Source organism: Rhinoderma darwinii, chromosome 4 (genome assembly GCF_050947455.1).
Source record: "Rhinoderma darwinii isolate aRhiDar2 chromosome 4, aRhiDar2.hap1, whole genome shotgun sequence".
NCBI lineage: Eukaryota > Metazoa > Chordata > Amphibia > Anura > Rhinodermatidae > Rhinoderma > Rhinoderma darwinii.
Window position 1 is genome coordinate 87,457,991 of NC_134690.1, and position 17,469 is coordinate 87,475,459.

Consider the following 17,469-nt stretch of genomic DNA (forward strand, 5'->3'; position numbering starts at 1 on the left):
CTCTAAGGGCTCATTCAGACGAGCGTGAATTACGTCCGTGTGCTGTGTGTTGAATTAACGCACAGCACATGGACCCATTGATTTCAATGGGGCTATTCAGACATGCCTGGGTTTTCATACAGCGAGTGTCCGTTGCGTGAAACTCACTGCATTTCCTATATTGATGCGTTTTCACGCACCTAGTCGCCCATTGAAGTCTATGGATGCGTAAAAATCACGGCCAACACACGGACGACATCCACGTGCCGTCCATGTTTCATGCATCAATTACATAGAAAAGTAGAGAAATAAATGAAGTGCTTGCACGGACATGAAAAACGCATGCTACACGCAAAGCACACTGATGCCAATACGCAACGCACACAGACAAGAAATGTAGGAAAAACGCTGCGTTTCTTATGTGCGCAAACCGGACACGCTCGTCTGAATATAGCCTAATATAGGGGATTTGGAGCTTTTCATCAGAAATACGGAGCTCCAGCTGATATTGAGAAAATAATCAGAACAAAAACATATGATGAATGACGGAGATTCACTTTAAATTTTAGCCCAGAGTGACAGTTTAACTGTTCAATATATCAAGAAGTGTTAGGGTATGTTCACACGCTAAAGTAAAAACGGCTGTAAAATACGGAGCTGTTTTCAAGGGAAAACAGCCTCTAATTTTTAGCCGTTTTTAAAGCATCAAGTGTATACGCACACTGTCTAAACGAAAGACCGTTCAGGCGTTCAGCTTCCGTTTTTCAGGCGTTTTTTGAGGCATTTACGCGTTTAGTAGTGAAACATGTTGGGCTGTTCAGTTTTTAATAACTTGCGGCTTTCTATTAGCAGTATCCGAATGCGTTCTGCAGCCGCTTCTTTAGGATAATACTCACCCAGAAAATTGATATCAGATCAATAGACGGCAGCTCGCTCCTCTGTATATCTACCTGCAATATTGTTATAATACACAGTGCTATTAGTAAACAGCATAAATTTGTCTGTTAGGCCTGATTTACACGAGCGTGTGCGTTTTGTGCGCGCAAAAAACGCTGCGTTTTGCGTGCGCAAAAAACGCTGCGTTTTGCGTGCGCAAAAGGCACTTGACAGCTCCGTGTGTCATCCGTGTATGATGCGCGGCTGCGTGATTTTCGCGCAGCCGCCATCATAGAGATGAGGCTAGTCTACGTCAGTCACTGTCCATGGTGCTGAAAGAGTTAACTGATCGGCAGTAACTCTTTCAGCACCCTCGACAGTGCATTCCGATCACCATATCGAGTAACCTGTTTAAAAAAAAAAAAGAGGTTCGCACTTACCGAGAACTTCCCGGCCGTTGCCTTGGTGACGCGTCCTTGGTGACGCGCCTCTCTTGACATCTGGCCCCACCTCCCTGGATGACGTGGGAGTCCATGTGACCGCTGCAGCCTGTGCTAGGCTTGTGATTGGCTGCAGCTGTCACTTGGACTGAATTGTTATCCCGGGAGGTCAGACTGGAGGAAGAAGCCGGGAGTTCTCGGTAAGTCAGAACTTTTTATTTATTTACACGTTCACGTATATTGTAATCGGAAGTCACTGTCCAGGGTGCTGAACCAGTTTAACTCTTTCAGCACCCTGCACAGTGACTGTCTCCTGACGGGTTCGGTCAAAACGAGTTCGGCCGAACCCGGTAAAGTTTGTTTCGCTCATGTCTAAGACACTCCGTTCGGATTTTTGTAAACAGAAAAGCACGTGATACTTTTCTGTTTACATTCAGTTTGACAGCTCTTGCGCGAATCACGCAGTTCGCGCGGAAGTGCTTCCGTGCGGCATGCGTGGTTTTCACGCACCCATTGACTTCAATGGGTGCATGATGCGCGAAAAACGCACGATTATAGAACATGTCGTGAGTTTTACGCAACGCACTCGCGCTGCACAAAAAATTCACGCATCGTCTGCACTGCCCCATAGAGTAATATAGGTGCGTACGACACGCGTGAAAAGCACGCGCATCGCACGCGCGTATATTACGCTCATGTAAATGAGGCCTTAGTCTGTTTTGTCATATACTTATTGGTAATTATTAAAAGTTACGTTTAAGCTACACTATATTTTTGTTTAGGTATCTGGAAAAAATAGTGTAGTACCGTGTTAGCCAGAAATAATATGCAATGCTAAATACTTTTGTGTCCAAAAAAGACAAAAGTATAGAAGGTATGATACCTTTATTGGCTAGCCATAAAAGTTCTATATGCGGCTTTCAGAGCACACGGGCCCCTTCTTCAGGCAAGTTTACAAATTATTGACTTAATTATTGACTTAAGATGTTACACAAAGACAATTCGTACATGAGGTGATACATCATTAACCCCTTAACGCACCAGGACGCAACTGTACGTCATGGTTTGCCCTGCATTAAGACACCATGAAGTACAGTTACGTCATGGTGCTCTTCCGTCACCATGTCAAAACACATGGTGACAGAACAGTGACATCGGTTGTCACAGACAGCCGACCGTCACTGTGACTCGTCGGGGGAACAATCGCGGCGCGGTGCCACCAGAGATCGCTGTGATTGGTCAGTCAGTAGAGACTGACCAATCACAGTATTGCAGAATGGTTACCCGGCTAAAAGAGCCGGGTAGCCACGCTAGCCAATCGGCTGTTGGCAACAGGAGGCCTAACAATGGCTCCCCCGTCTGCCAAGTACGGCAACCTGTTAAGCCCCGCCTGGAGGCGGGGCTTAAAAGGTTTCCGGCCGCAGAAGAAAGATGGCGGTGGGCTCAGAAGCTGAGCCTGCGCCATCAGCCGATGGATGTCAGCTGTTTGTTACAGCTGACATCCTGCTGTAACAGCAGGGAAAGGAGCTAGCTCCGGTCCCTGCCATTAACACCTTAGATGCCGCGATCGCGGCATCTTAGGTGTTTCCAGGTGACCGGCATCGCTGCGATGTAGTCGCACGGATGCCGATCGTTACTATGGGAACCGGAGGCCAACAATTGCTTCCTGGTCTCCCACGTACAGAAGCCTATTAGGCCCCGCCCGGAGGCGGAGCCTAATATGCTTGCTGTCAGTGAATAGCTGACAGCTCTAATGCATTGCATTACGTGGGTAGTGCAATATATTAGAATAAAGATGACAGGTGCAGGTCTTCAAGTCCACTAGTGGGACAAAAAAAAGTTATAAAAAAGTTCAAAGTTAAAAAATTTACAACTTTTAAAACCTTTTTTCCTATAATTAGTCTTTTATTATAGGAAAAAAATGAAACCGTTAAAAAAGTACACATATTTGGTATCAGTGCGTCCGTAACGACCCAAACTATAAAACTATAATGTTATTTTTCCCGCACGGTGAACACCGCAAAAAAAATTAATAAACAATGCTAGAATCACTATTTTTTTTGGTCACCATCCCTTCTAAAGTATACAATAAAAAATGATTAAAAAGTCGCACGTACCGCAAAATAGTACCAATAAAAACTACATCCCGTCCTGCAAAAAACAAGTCCTTACACAGCCTTGTCAACGCAAAAATAAAAAAGTTATAGCTCTCAGAATATGGTGACACAAAAAAAAGGGATTTTTTTTTTTGTGCTAACGCTGCAAAACACAAAAAAAAAAACTATATACATATGGTATCGCTGTAATCATATCGACCCGCATAATAAAGTAAAATATAATTGATAGCCCAGGGTGAACACCGTAAAAAAACAAAAAAAAAAAAACATTGTCAGAATTGATGGTTTTTGGTCCCCTTGCTTGCCAAAAAAATTGCATAAAAAGTGATCAAAAAAAATTGCACGTACCCCAAAATGGTACCAATGAAAAGTACAGATTGTCCCGCAACAAATAAGCCCTCACACGGCTCCGGTGGTGAAAAAATAAAAAAGTTTTGGTTCTCAGAATATGGCGAAGAAAAATGTGCAGAGTGTTCCAAAAGCGGATAAGATCGGGCGCCATATATCAGTGCAACACCGGCCACATATCTGCAGATTATTATTTATTTGCCGCATTATTATACCCTCTTATTATGCCCTGATGTACTCCGCACAGATTACATATACCCCCACATTATAAACTGAAATACCAGCAAAACCCCTAACGGAACAAATACCAAGCAAAATCTACGCTCCAAAAGCCAAATGGTGTCTCTCCCTTCTGAGCACTACAGCGTGCCCAAACAGCAGTTTACGTCCACAGATCTGGCATTGCCATACCCGGGAGAACCCGCTTAACGTTTTATGAGGTATTTGTCTTCAGTACCACAAACTGGGTACAACATATTGTGCACTAAAATGGCATATCAGTGGAAAATTGCAATTTTCACTTTGCATTATCCACTGGGCACTAATTTCTAATGTAAAATCACCTGTGGGGTCAAAATACTCACTACACCCCTTAAAATGCCCTAAGGAGATGTAATTTCCAATATGGGGGTCACTACTTGGGGTGTTTGTTTTACTATTTGACTTCCGAGCCCTTCAATTGTGGGCCGATGCTGTGAAAAATCACCAAAATAGACCTTAAATGCGCATGGTGCTCTTCACTTCTGAGCCCTGTCTTGGGCAGGCAAATGATAAATGCCTTGAGGGGTGCAGTTTCCAAAATGGGGTCACTTCTTGGGGCTTCCACTGTACTCTGGTACCTCAGGGGTTTTGCATATGCGACATGGCGCCCAAAAACCAATACAGCAAAATCTGCATGACAAATCGTGCTCCTGCCTTTCTGAGCCCTGCCGTGTGTCCAAACAGCAGTTTATGACCACATGTGGGGTATTGCCGTAATCGGGAGAAATTGCTTTTCAAATATTGGGGTTCTTTTTCTCCAGTATCCCTTGTGAAAATGAAGACATTCTACAATTTAGTGGAACAAAATGTAGATTTTCATTTTCACAGCCTAATTTCAATCAATTCTGCAAAAGACCTGTGGGGTCTAAATGCTCACTATACCCATAGATAGATTCCTTGAGGGGTGTAGTTTCCAAAATGGGGTCACTTTTGGGGGGTTTCCACTGTTTTGGCACCACAAGACCTCTTCAAACCGGACATGGTGCCTCAAATATATTCTAATAAAGTAAGGCCCCAAAATCCACTAGGTGCTGCTTTACTTCTGAGGCCGGTGTTTCGGTCCATAAGCGGACTAGGGCCACATGTGGGATATTTATAAAAACTGCAGAATCTGGGCAATAAGTATTGAGTTGCGTTTCTTGGGTAAATCCATCTGTGGTACAGAAAAAAACTGTATTACAAATGAATTTCGTAAAAAAAATAATTGAAATTTGTAAATTTCACCTCTACTTTGCTTTATTTCCTGTGAAATGCCTAATGGGTCAAAATAATTTCGGAATGCTGTTTTGAATACTTTGATGTGTGCAGTTTTTAAAATGGGGTGATTTGGGGACTTTCTATTATATAAGGCCCTCAAAACCACTTCAGAACTGAACTGGTCGCTGAAAAAATAGCCTTTTGAAATTTTCTTGAAAATGCGAGAAATTGCAGCTAAAGTTCTAAGCCTTGTAACGTCCTAGAAAAATAAAAGGACGTTCAAAAAATGATGCAAACATAAAGTAGACATATAGGAAATGTTAAATAGTAAATATTTTGTGTGGTATTCCGATCTGTTTTACAAGCAGATACATTACAATTTAGAAAAATGCAGATTTTTGCAAATTTTCTCTAAATTTTGGTGTTTTTTTACAAATAAATATTGAATTTAATGACCAAATGTTTTCAGTTTCATAAAGTAAAACATGTCACGAGAAAACAATCTCAGAATCGCTTGGATATGCAAAAGCATTCTGGAGTTATTACCACATAAAGTAACACATGTCAGATTTGCAAAAATCGGCTGTGTCCACAAGACCAAAACAGGCGTAGACACTAAGGGGTTAAAGAGGCTCTGTCACCACATTATAAGTGCCCTATCTCCTACATAAGAAGATCGGCGCTGTAATGTAGGTGACAGTAGTGGTTTTTATTTAGAAAAACAATCTATTTTTACCACTTTATGAGCGATTTTTAGCTTTATGCTAATTAGTTTCTTAATGCCCAAGTGGGTGTGTTTTTACTTTAGACCAAGTGGGCGTTGTACAGAGGAGTGTATGACGCTGACCAATCAGCGTCATACACTTCTCTCCATTCATTTACACTGCACTAGCGATATAGCTATATTGTTATCTGCAGCCTCATACGCACACTATAACATTACTGCAGTGTCATGACAATGAATATACATTACCTCCAGCCAGGACGTGATGTGTATTCAGAATCCTGACACGTCTGAAAATCTTTTCTGTGAGATTTCCAGCAAGGCAAACGTAATCTCGCGAGATTACGATGTAAACGAGATTACGTTTGCCTTGCTGGAAATCTCACAGAAAAGATTCAGACGTGTCAGGATTCTGAATACACATCACGTCCTGGCTGGAGGTAATGTATATTCATTATCAGGACACTGCAGTAATGTTATCGTGTGTGTATGTAGCTGCACATAACGATATAGCTATATCGCTAGTGCAGTGTAAATGAATGGGGAGAAGTGTATGATGCTGATTGATCAGCGTCATACACTCCTCTGTACAATGCCCACTTGGTCTAAAGTAAAAACATGCCCACTTGGGCATTAAGAAACGAATTAGCATAAAGCTAAAAATCGCTCATAAAGTGGTAAAAATAGATAGTTTTTCTAAATAAAAAGCACTGTTGTCACCTATATTATAGCGCCGATCTCCTTATGTAGGCGATAGAGCACTTATAATGTGGTGACAGAGTCTCTTTAAGATAAGCCGGGTTTCATGTCCATGGCTGCGGGCCGGCAGGTTCTCTCTCCTCCTGACGGCCGCAGCCAGGGGTCTGCGAGTGCTGACTCCAGTCTCCAGTGCTGACTCCAGCGCTCACTTCCACTCACCTCGGCAGAGTCCCGTAGGGTGCACGCGCATGTGCCCAATCTTAAAGGGGCAGCGCATGCACCGGACTTTCATGTTTAATCAGCCCATGAGTGCCCTGGACTATAAGGGGGGCCCAGCCCCTTGCTTCGTTGCCTGAGCGTTGTTTGTTGTATCCTAGTTTGTCTATGCAAGTTTCCAGCTCCCAGTGTTTCCTGTATCCTGTATCCCGTGCTATCCTGGTCAAGTGCCGTGCTGTGCTGTAGTCGTGCTCTGCTGTATTCCACGCCTGTACTGCTACTCCAAACCTGACGTCTACCTGCTGCCTAGTCTCAGCCGAGCCTGCCACGGGTACGCCATACAAACTATAGACTGTTTCCTGCGCCCTGTTGGCCACCTGCCATACCGCCAAGGCATTACGGCCTAGTGGGTGCACGAACCCTACGTGACAGCACGCACAGGCCATGGACCCCGCTGATCGGTCCAAGACCAAGATGACGTCACAAGAGATGCGGACGGATATGCTGGACCTCCGGTTTTGACAGGACCACCTCCTCCAGGCCTTGAACATTCTCGCACGTCGGCAGGAAGCACGAGCTGTAGTTTCTCCAACTACACCTCCTGGCAGTACTGATCCTCTGACTACACCTCCTGGCAGTGTTGATCCTTGTTTTTCTTTGCCACTTCCTGACCGCTTTGATGGAGACGCAGGTACCCGTCGTGGATTTTCGAACCAGTGCCAGATCCACTTCAGCCTGTATTCAAGGACATTTTCGTCTTATGGCGCAAGAGTCGCTTTCATCATCTCTCTTCTCACTGGCAAGGCCCTTGCATGGGCGAATCCTATCTGGGAGAGACAGGGACCAGAGACCCGTGACTTCCAGGGGTTCCTCCGGACTATTCACACGGTGTTTGAGGAGCCTGGATGAGTCTCCTCTGCAGCGGCTTCCTTGCTGAACCTACGCCAAGGAGACATCTCTGTGGGCGAGTACGCCATCCACTTCCGCACCCTGGCGGGAGAACTGTTGTGGAATAATGAGGCCCTGGTGGCTATATTCTGGCATAGACTGTCTCCTAAAATGAAGGACGAACTTGCCGCTCGAGACCTGCCGTCTACCCTGGATGACCTCATCCTTCTTGCTGCCCGGATTGATAGACGGCTCCGAGAACGGCTCCAAGAGGTTAGTCAGCAGGGAGGTCTTCCTAGTCTTGTTCCTACCTTGCAGCAACCCCTGCCGTCCTCAGATGCCGATCCTCCTAAGGAGTCTGTGAGGATGAACCAATGTAAGCTATCCACCCAGGAGAGACAACACAGACGCACTTCGGGACCCTGTCTTTATTTCGACCTCAGAGGCCATCTTGTGCGTCTGTGTCCCCAAAAGCCTTAAAGCCTAGGGTTTGTAGGAAAGACAACCTTGGGCAAAGAAGGACTCCCGTCTAAGTTGTCCATACCCATGACCATAGTGTCCGATGAGAAAACACATCAGGTCTCTGCATATCTGGACTCTGGATCTGCTGCTAATTTCATTTGTAGAGACCTGGTGGACCTTCTTCAATTACCCACTACCCCTCTGGAGAGACCATTGATGGTTGCATCGGTAAATGGACTACCATTGCCAGACCCAGTTATAGCTGTGATCAAGCCGCTGAGGCTCCATGTAGGGGCTCTCCACTCCGAACTTCTATCTTTCTATGTCCTATACAATTATGGTTCTGGAGGTGTGTATATATACTGAGCTTGGTTCTGGTACTGTATACATATACTGAGATTTGTTCTGGTGCTGTATATATGTACTGAGCTTGGTTCTGGTGTTGTATATATGTACTGAGCTTGGTTCTGGTGTAGAGCATATGGCATTGTTGCAATTCATTGTATATTTAATCAGAACCTGTCTGACAGTTTTAACCCCTTGAACCGCCACCATGCAGTAATACATGACTTGACAATATTTCCAAACATTCCCCTGTATGTTTGTTTCAGAAGCAAATCTTTAAAATCAACTTTTAAAATAGTCCACGCTATATGCTAATTACTATATGAAGGGTCATGGGTCGGTGCCGCTATCCTGTAGAGTCACACAGTCCTAACTGCAAGTCCACCTTTCCATGCTTGGTTGACATCTCCCTGGCTGTTCTACATCACTACCAGTCTCCTCCAACTTTCTTGGATGCACCATTGCCTTGTACTCCATGAACACGCACCGTTCAGCGAGTTGTACTCTGCCCGGCTTCATCACCGCGCATGCCAGGGGAGTACAAGGCAAAGGAGAAGGCTGGTAGTAATGTAGAACAGCCAGGGGATGGCAATCAAGATCTGGGGGGTGCCATTTCAATTTTCAGCTCAGGCAGTAGAAAAGCTAGAATTGGCCCTGGGCGGTGGCGCCACTGAAACCAGCTGCCGCCACCCCCTCATGCACTAATTGTATCTGCCTTACAATGACGCTGATTGGCAGGGCAGAAAGACTTTCCCCGCCAAACAGCGCCTTTCAACCGCTTCTGTTGTTGTGTCGAGGTGAGTATGTAAAGTTGTTGTTTTTGGTCTTTTTTCCACTTAAAAGTGTGAGCGGCATTATCTACGGGGGTAGAGCTATATGTGGGCCACTATATACAGGGGAGCTATATGTGGGCCACAATCTACAGGAGAGGCTATATGTGAGGCACTATCTACAGGGGGCGCCATATGTGGGACACCATATACAGGGGGGCTATATATGGGGCACCATCTACAGGGGGGACTATATGTGTGGCACTATATACAAAGAAAATCCTCTAGAATAACGAGCATGTACAGTATTCTTGTGGAAAAACAGTGGATTCGTTGGAGTTGGGGCTATCAAGAACTATACCTCTTTTCATTTACACCTGTTTTAATATATCTCCCCATGTCTTGTATAGCTGAAAGGTGGTCCCAGCCCAACACTGGCGGTTGCGTATGGCCCAGTGGCGGACACAGACTGCAAAAGGCCCCTGTGCAGATAATGTGCCAGGGCCCCCCCCCCCCACCCCGCAAACTTCTCATGGCCGACGGTCCGCTTTCAGCTGCATCGCTGGGTCTCCTAAGTGACCCAACAATGCAGCACTAGCAGCCGGGGCGTCACTAAGGCTGGGTTCACACACACACTATTTACGGACGTAATTTGGGCGTTTTAGCATTGAATTACATCCGAAAATGCGGCTCAAAAGCGTCGGAAAACATCTGCCCATTCATTTGAATGGGTCTTACGATGTTCTGTGCCGATGGTCATTTTTTTTTACGCGCCGCTGTCGAAAGGCGGCGCGTAAAAAACTGCCTGTCACTTCTTCAGATGTAAATGGAGCCGTTTTCCATGGACTCCATGGAAAACCAGCTTCAATTACTTCCGTAGTGGACGCAGCAAAAGACGCCTGCACATGCCATTACGGCTGAAATTACGGTGCTGTTTTCTCCTGAAAACAGCACAGTAATTTCAGCCGTAACAGACGCTGCCGTGTGAACATACCCTCAGGGCTTAAAATGTCCGGGAAATAGCCCCAATACATATGTGTCCGCCCCAAAAAAAAGTGTGTGTATAGGAGACAGCATAGCATATCTATAGCACTACGACCCTATAAACTATGGATAGGATTAGATACAGTGGCTGAGCAGACAGTATCACACATGATAGGATTAGATACAGTGGCTCAGAAGGCAGTATCACACATGATAGGATTAGATACACAGCTCAGCAGACAGTATCACACATGATAGGATTAGATACAGTGGCCCAGCAGACAGTATCACACATGATAGGATTAGATACAGTGGCTCAGCAGACAGTACCACACATGATAGGATTAGATACAGTGGCTCAGCAGACAGTACCACACATGATAGGATTAGATACAGTGGCTCAGCAGACAGTATCACACATGATAGGATTAGATACAGTGGCTCAGCAGACAGTACCACACATTATAGGATTAGATACAGTGGCTCAGCAGACAGTATCACACATGATAGGATTAGATACAGTGGCTCAGCAGACAGTATCACACATGATCGGATTAGATATAGGGCCCAGCACAGTATCATACATGATTGGATTAGATACACAGCTCAGCAGACTGTATCACACATGATAGGATTAGATACAGGGCCCAGCTCGCTGACATTGCGGCTCCAGCGCTGGACCCAGGAAAGGTAAGAATAATAATTTTGCTTCTTTATGTGTTACTGATTATTTTTGTGTGTTTGTGTTTTTTTTACAGGTTCGGTTGTTGGACTTCGGATACGAGGACTTCAATGACGGCGTTTTTTTTATTCTCAATAAAATGGTTAATGAGGGTTGTGTTTTTATTTCAATAAAAAAAATTTCTATGTGCTTGTATCTTTTTAAACTTTATTATCACCGCCTTAGTAATGGCCGCTGGCTGATTGACAACCTCCATTACTAAGGCGAGGCTTAATGTTAGCCGGTGCAGAGTCTACACTAACCCCCATTATTACCCCGGTACCCACCGCCACCAGGGGTACTGGGAAGAGCCGGGTACAAACCAGTACCCGACCAGCTGTAGTGACGGGCAGGCACCGGGGTGGCCGCAGGCTGGTAGTATTAGGCTGGGGAAGGCCAAAAACAGTGGCCCTTCCCACCCTTGTAATGCTGCCTGCTGCTGCTGTGTTGTATCTGGCTGGTTATGAAAATTGGGGGGGACCCGACATCGTTCTTTCCAATTATTTTTTAAATGACGTGGCGTCCCCCCCATTTTCATAACCAGCCAGATACAATAAAGCAGCAGCAGCCTAGCATCACCAGGGTAGGAAGGGCCACTGTATCTGGCCTTTCCCCTCCTGATAATACCAGCCTGCGGCCACCCCAGTGGCCGACCATCACTACAGATGGTCAGGTACTGGATCGTACCCGGCTCTTCCCAGCACCCCTGGTGGCGGTGGGTACCGGGGTAATAAAGGGGGTTAGTGTTAGCCTCTGCACCGGCTAACACTAAGCCCTGCCTTAGCAATGGATGCTGTCAATCAGCCGGCGGCCATTACTAAGGCGGTAGTAATATAGTTTAAAAAAACCACAAAGACATAGAAAAAATATTTTATTGAAATAAAAAAAAAAAACACAACCCTCATTAACCATTTTATTAATAAAAAAAAAAGCTGTCATCGAAGTAGTCCTGGAATCCGCCGTAGTCCAACGACCGAACCTGTAAGAAAACACACAAAAAATGATTAGTAACACATGTGTTAGGGTATGTGCACACACACTAATTACGTCCGGAATTGACGGACGTATTTCGGCCGCAAGTACCGGACCGAACACACTGCAGGGAGCCGGGCTCCTAGCATCATAGTTATGTACGACGCTAGGAGTCCCTGCCTCGCTGCCGGACAACTGTCCGGTACTGAAAACATGATTACAGTACAGGACAGTTGTCCCACAGCGAGGCAGGGACTCCTAGCGTCGTACATAAGTACGACGCTAGGAGCCCGGCTCCCTGCAGTGTGTTCGGTCCGGTACTTGCGGCCGAAATACATCCGTCACTTACGGACGTAATTAGTGTCTGTGCACATACCCTAAGGCTTAGATACAGGGCCCATGTGTGATACTGTCTGTGGGACCCTGTATCTAAGCCTACCACAAGGTAGGCTTAGATACAGGGTCCAGCAGACAGTAATCTTATACAGTATAAGATTACTGTGTGCTGGGGCCCTGTATCTAAACCTACAGTGTGGTAGGCTTAGATACAGGGCCCAGCAGACAGGATCACGCATGGGCCATGTATCTAAGCCTACCATGTGATTGGCTTAGATACAGGGCCCAGCAGACAGCATCACACAATCTGTGATCCTGTCTCATGGGCCCCCTAAGCCTGCTACATCGTAGGCTTAGGGGTTGTGCAGTCCCTAAACATTGATGGCCTATCCTCAGGATAGGCCATCAATAGCTGATGTGTCGCCCGGGACCCGCAAATCAGCTGTTTTGAAGGGGCCGCAGCACTCGTACGAGAGCTGCTTCCCCTTCATTTCACTACTCGCCCACACTGTGAATCGCCGAAACCGATTCACAGTGTGACCGGAATGAAGTGACAGGAATGAAGGGGAGCAGCTCTCGTACGAGTGCTGCGGCCCCTTCAAAACAGCTGATTGGCGGGTCCCAGGAGTCGGACCCCGCCAGTCAGGGCTATCTTACCTTCCTCTTCGGCCGCGGCGGGAGTTCTGTAGTCTCGATGCTGTGCGCGGCGGCATAGCGCTGTGACGTCATGCGCTGCGCACAGCGCCTGACGTCAGGACCTCCGCTGCGATCCGGAACCAGGAAGGTAAGTAAAGTATGTTACTATAGTAACAGGGGCCCGCGGCCCGAGTTACTATAGTAACTTTTTATTGATGTGGTGCGGGGGGCCGTGGGCCCCCCTGGCTTCGGGGCCCGGTCGCAATTGCGACCGCTGCGACCCCTATAGCTACGCCAGTGGTCCACGGGCCTCTGTCTCAGTCCTCAGCATCGCGCAGCTGAGAACTGAGTCGGCCAGCAGAGGAACGGGCCCCCTTCCCACGCGGGGCCCTTGTGCAGCTGCACCGGCTGCACATGCGGTATGTCCGCCCCTGGTATGGCCTGTGTGCTTAAAAATGCCAGGGCTGATTTTAAGTCCCAGTCCGGCCCTGACAGTGATTATTTGTAAAAATATCAGGAATATGTTTTGCTGTCATTTAAAAAAAGTGGCAAAAATGGTAATCTGGTCTGTATGGAAGGAGGAGTTTCTGAGTTTCTGCTGATTAAAAGTAGGGGGGGGGGTAAGTGAACAAAAAAAAAAGATGTGCCAACTTACATGCGTCCATAGAGGCTCACACTGGATCAAACTTTTGTTCACAACAATCATTGATATACATGATATCCTGTAAATAATAAAACATTAATCTTCCTCATATATATGCTTGTATGCATTGGCAGGTACAATAAATTCCATATACATGTTTTATTCTGTTGTCTATAGTGGATAGATGTGTGTTTGTTTTGGTGACTGTGTTTATATCGGCATACAAGAATTGTTGGGGCCTTCTGACATCTCTTATTAAGGCTCTGGGAGTGGTTGTGTAAATAGCACAAAAGAATGTGACATTACCTTTAGTATATTATAGGGAGCGGTTGTGTTTCTCATGTCACCTTTAGCCAGTTGCACTGTCTCTTTAATTTGGCATTTCCCTGTACACAGGAGGTTCACACAGATACCTGGAGACCTTTGGTACTGCAGTAGAGCACAATATCCTTATACAAAGCCAGGAGCCAAGGAGAGAAGACAGTCCTCGCTGCTGTTCCCTATACACTGGACAAGGTATTGTTGGGGAGACTGTTCACTGTAGTTACATTGTACATACACAATGATGTTGATCTACACCCACAAAAGGCTGACTGTCCCCCCAGATCTGGGCACTCAGGGGCACTTGTCTGTAGTCACTACTCGGACAGCTTACAATAATACTATGTTCGCTTCAGCAGAGTGCTCATTCCAGTATTACAGGTAGAAATCAGTGGAAATAGCGTACAATGCAAACACTGCGTCGCTCTATGTCTTGGTGTACTGGGCAATGAATATAATAAATGGAGTAGACTAAATAATTTTACTGCTCAATTTTACTTTCCCTGGATATTGCCATGGAGTCTGGCTGTGATTGGGTACTGTTATGGGGTGTAGCACTTGGCTATAAGCAGTTATGTATATTGATGGGCATCACACAATTTTAAGTTTCCATGTCCGGTAGTGCAGAAGGGGCATAGCTAAGGGGAAGATGGTAGGGCATCGACCCCGGGTTCTGGATGCCAGGAGGTAGGGGGCGCCAACAATCCACTATGCCTTTTAGATACAGAGTTACAGCAGTGATTTGAAACTTTGTCTCGACTCTATTCTGCTTTACAGTTTCATATTGTTCCTGAGAACTTTAGTGGGCTTTGCTATTTATGTGGGTACTGAAATAGGTTATGTTTTGTTACATGACTTGGGTACTGCAATGGGGCTTCATAACGTAACTGGAAGTTGGGATGGGATTTTATAGTGCCATGTTGTAACTTTGTATTGGAATGGCACCACAGTACTTACGTACTTGGGAAAGGCCATGGGGTCTCCCAGTGTAACTGGGTACCGTGATTGGTTCTAATAATAATAATAATTGGGTACTGTAGTGGGGTTTCATAATGTAATATAATTGTATAATATAACTGGGTACAGTGGTTGGACTTAATAACTGGATACTGCAGTGAGGTATAATAGACTTGTATAATATAACTGGGTATAATGTTTGGACTTAATAACTGGGTACTGCAGTGGGGTTTTATTATATGACTAGGTACTGTTGTGGCTTTTCTTATTATAGTGGGGTGTCATATTAATACTGGGAACAGTGGTTGTATTTAATAACTGGGTACTGATGTGTTTTTTTTGTAAAGTAAGTAGCAGGTATTGCAGAGGAATGTCTAAGTATAACTCGATAGTGTGATATTGTAAATGGACACAACTATAGACTTTCTATACTATGACTGAGTAATAATACAGACTGCGTGACTGGATTCTACAATGAGATTCCTTCAGTCAATTGGAGATGGTGAGAAATGAGTATGACTGCGGGGTTATATAGAAAAGGGAATGGCCCTCATAGTTTCTTTTCTGTACTATCCCTCCCTCACAAAGGAGTAGTTAGTGATGACATTTATGATGCTGTAGCTTATATAATGTTCATACGCATCTTATAAAGAACAGTTTTAAATAGTCATATGGATTACATGATTGTCTCAATTTCTTCAAAGGCTTCCTTAACATGGGGCAAAGATTAATTTTGCCACCTTAGCTGAGTCAAGTACTCTGGGTATACAGCCCCAGGGCACATGCCCCACCATCCCCTGTTATTGCCTTTTAAAGACTGCTTCAATCAAAATGCTACTGCATTTAACCTCAATAATGCCCCATTTACAATCACAGGGGTCCAGGAGCTCAGATATGAGGTGCTGTTTGATGGAGTCCTCACAATGAGGAGCTGTTTAACTCTCTATGTGCCTACAGGGTGAAGTCAGAAAGAGATGTTTTTTATTTCATACCCTACAGAGCCTCTATTTTATTTGACGACAGTGATCTCTCATGTCACAGGCTTTAAAAGGGAAGGCTAAAGCTGCTCTAAAGTGTGAGAACCCAACCAAACAGATCCCCATATCTCAGATTCCTGCGCCTCTGTGATGAGAAGCGGAGTGGAGTTAGACTTTGCCAGTGTCTCCTGAATGGGGAACGTGATAGAAAATAAACAGGGAAATTGATCTTTTTTTTATGTATAGAAACAAAGTCTACAAATGTATAAAATGCACTTTTATACTGGAAAATCCCATCATACAGTATTTTAGCTTATGGCTAAATATTTAGGTTACAAGTCCTGACCCTGCCCAGTTTTACCTGCATGTGTCTATTTATAATACAGAGCAGTATAGGTAGATGACTCATGTTTTGGGAGAGTACACCCCCGCAGTCACATGGTCCTGACCGGTGTGCATCACTACGCCTGTGTTATGAATGGACCTAGACATATTTCATTTGGGTGGGTACACTGTAACATCGAGGTGATGCCTGCTTGAGATGTAGCAATGCTTTCTGCTGTGCTCTTTCCAATCATCTTAATTTACTAAAGAATCTAATCTGGAAATGTCCAATCTGTAGGTTATATCCGATTTATAGTGCTGTAACAATAACGGTTATTCTGCTGGTATATTTCCTGTAACATCTTTATTAGACTTATTCTTATGATTTATAGTCTTACTTATTATACTGTGATTAAAGTGTGAAAAAAATAACCCCGTAACAAAGTCAGCATACTGAGGTAGTTGTAGTGAGTGCAATTGTTTAGCAGGCCTGTGGTGTCAGAGTACTTACTGTAAAAGAGCGGTGTACATTGTACCTGTCATAAAGTCAGACCGGGGATAATCCTCTGTGCTCTTGGTGCAAGGCACCAAAGCGCTTACCCTTACATGTAATATCTACAAAGGAAAGTGTTACAGTGTTACAACATAATTGCTCTTGCCCAATATACTCACCTTACATGTACCATTAAAATACTTTCTAAAGTAATTTTTTTGGGTAAGGTTAAGGATTCATGCATCGTTTGTATGGATCAATGATATGACGCCAATAGACTGCTATGGGCCAATACTGTACCCACTTGTGCCTATGATCACACCTCTCAACTTTCAAAAATCAGAAAAACTAAAAAATGTTTCACATTAACGCCTCTAACCATACCCAATTCCTCTTCCATACACACCTAGTTCCCTTTCTGCCCCTACACAGTATCATTCTCTCAGTAGTGCCCTTACACAGTATAATGCCCCTGTAGTGCCTTCCCCACACACAGTACAATACCCCCATAGTGCCCCCCTCCCTCACACACAGATTTCATAGTGGTCTATAATACGGACATTGTACAGGTTCTATTTGCCGGGTGGGAGATCAGCCCAGCTCCAGGCAACAACTGAACTTTACATTTTTGCCCAGATATGGAGCTTATGCCCCTTTCACGCCATATTTTGTGCATGCAATTGAGACATACATTTGATTTCCCGCAAATTTTGGATTTCACAAAGTTTGCTGCTTCAGTGTTTTTAGATCTTTTAGTCAGATTTTCTATAGTTACTGAAGTAC

At 44.9% G+C, this 17,469-nt stretch overlaps 1 protein-coding gene across 1 annotated transcript in view; it reads left to right on the plus strand.

Annotated features, from left to right (window-relative positions):
• Positions 1-14,044: 14,044 nt before the first annotated feature.
• Positions 14,045-17,469, plus strand: part of NGEF (neuronal guanine nucleotide exchange factor) — a 179,239-nt gene continuing 175,814 nt past the window's right edge. Inside the window, exon 1 of the mRNA XM_075861321.1 lies at positions 14,045-14,130. The gene's annotated coding sequence lies outside the window, so the exon portion shown is untranslated. The remainder of the gene's footprint in view (positions 14,131-17,469) is intronic.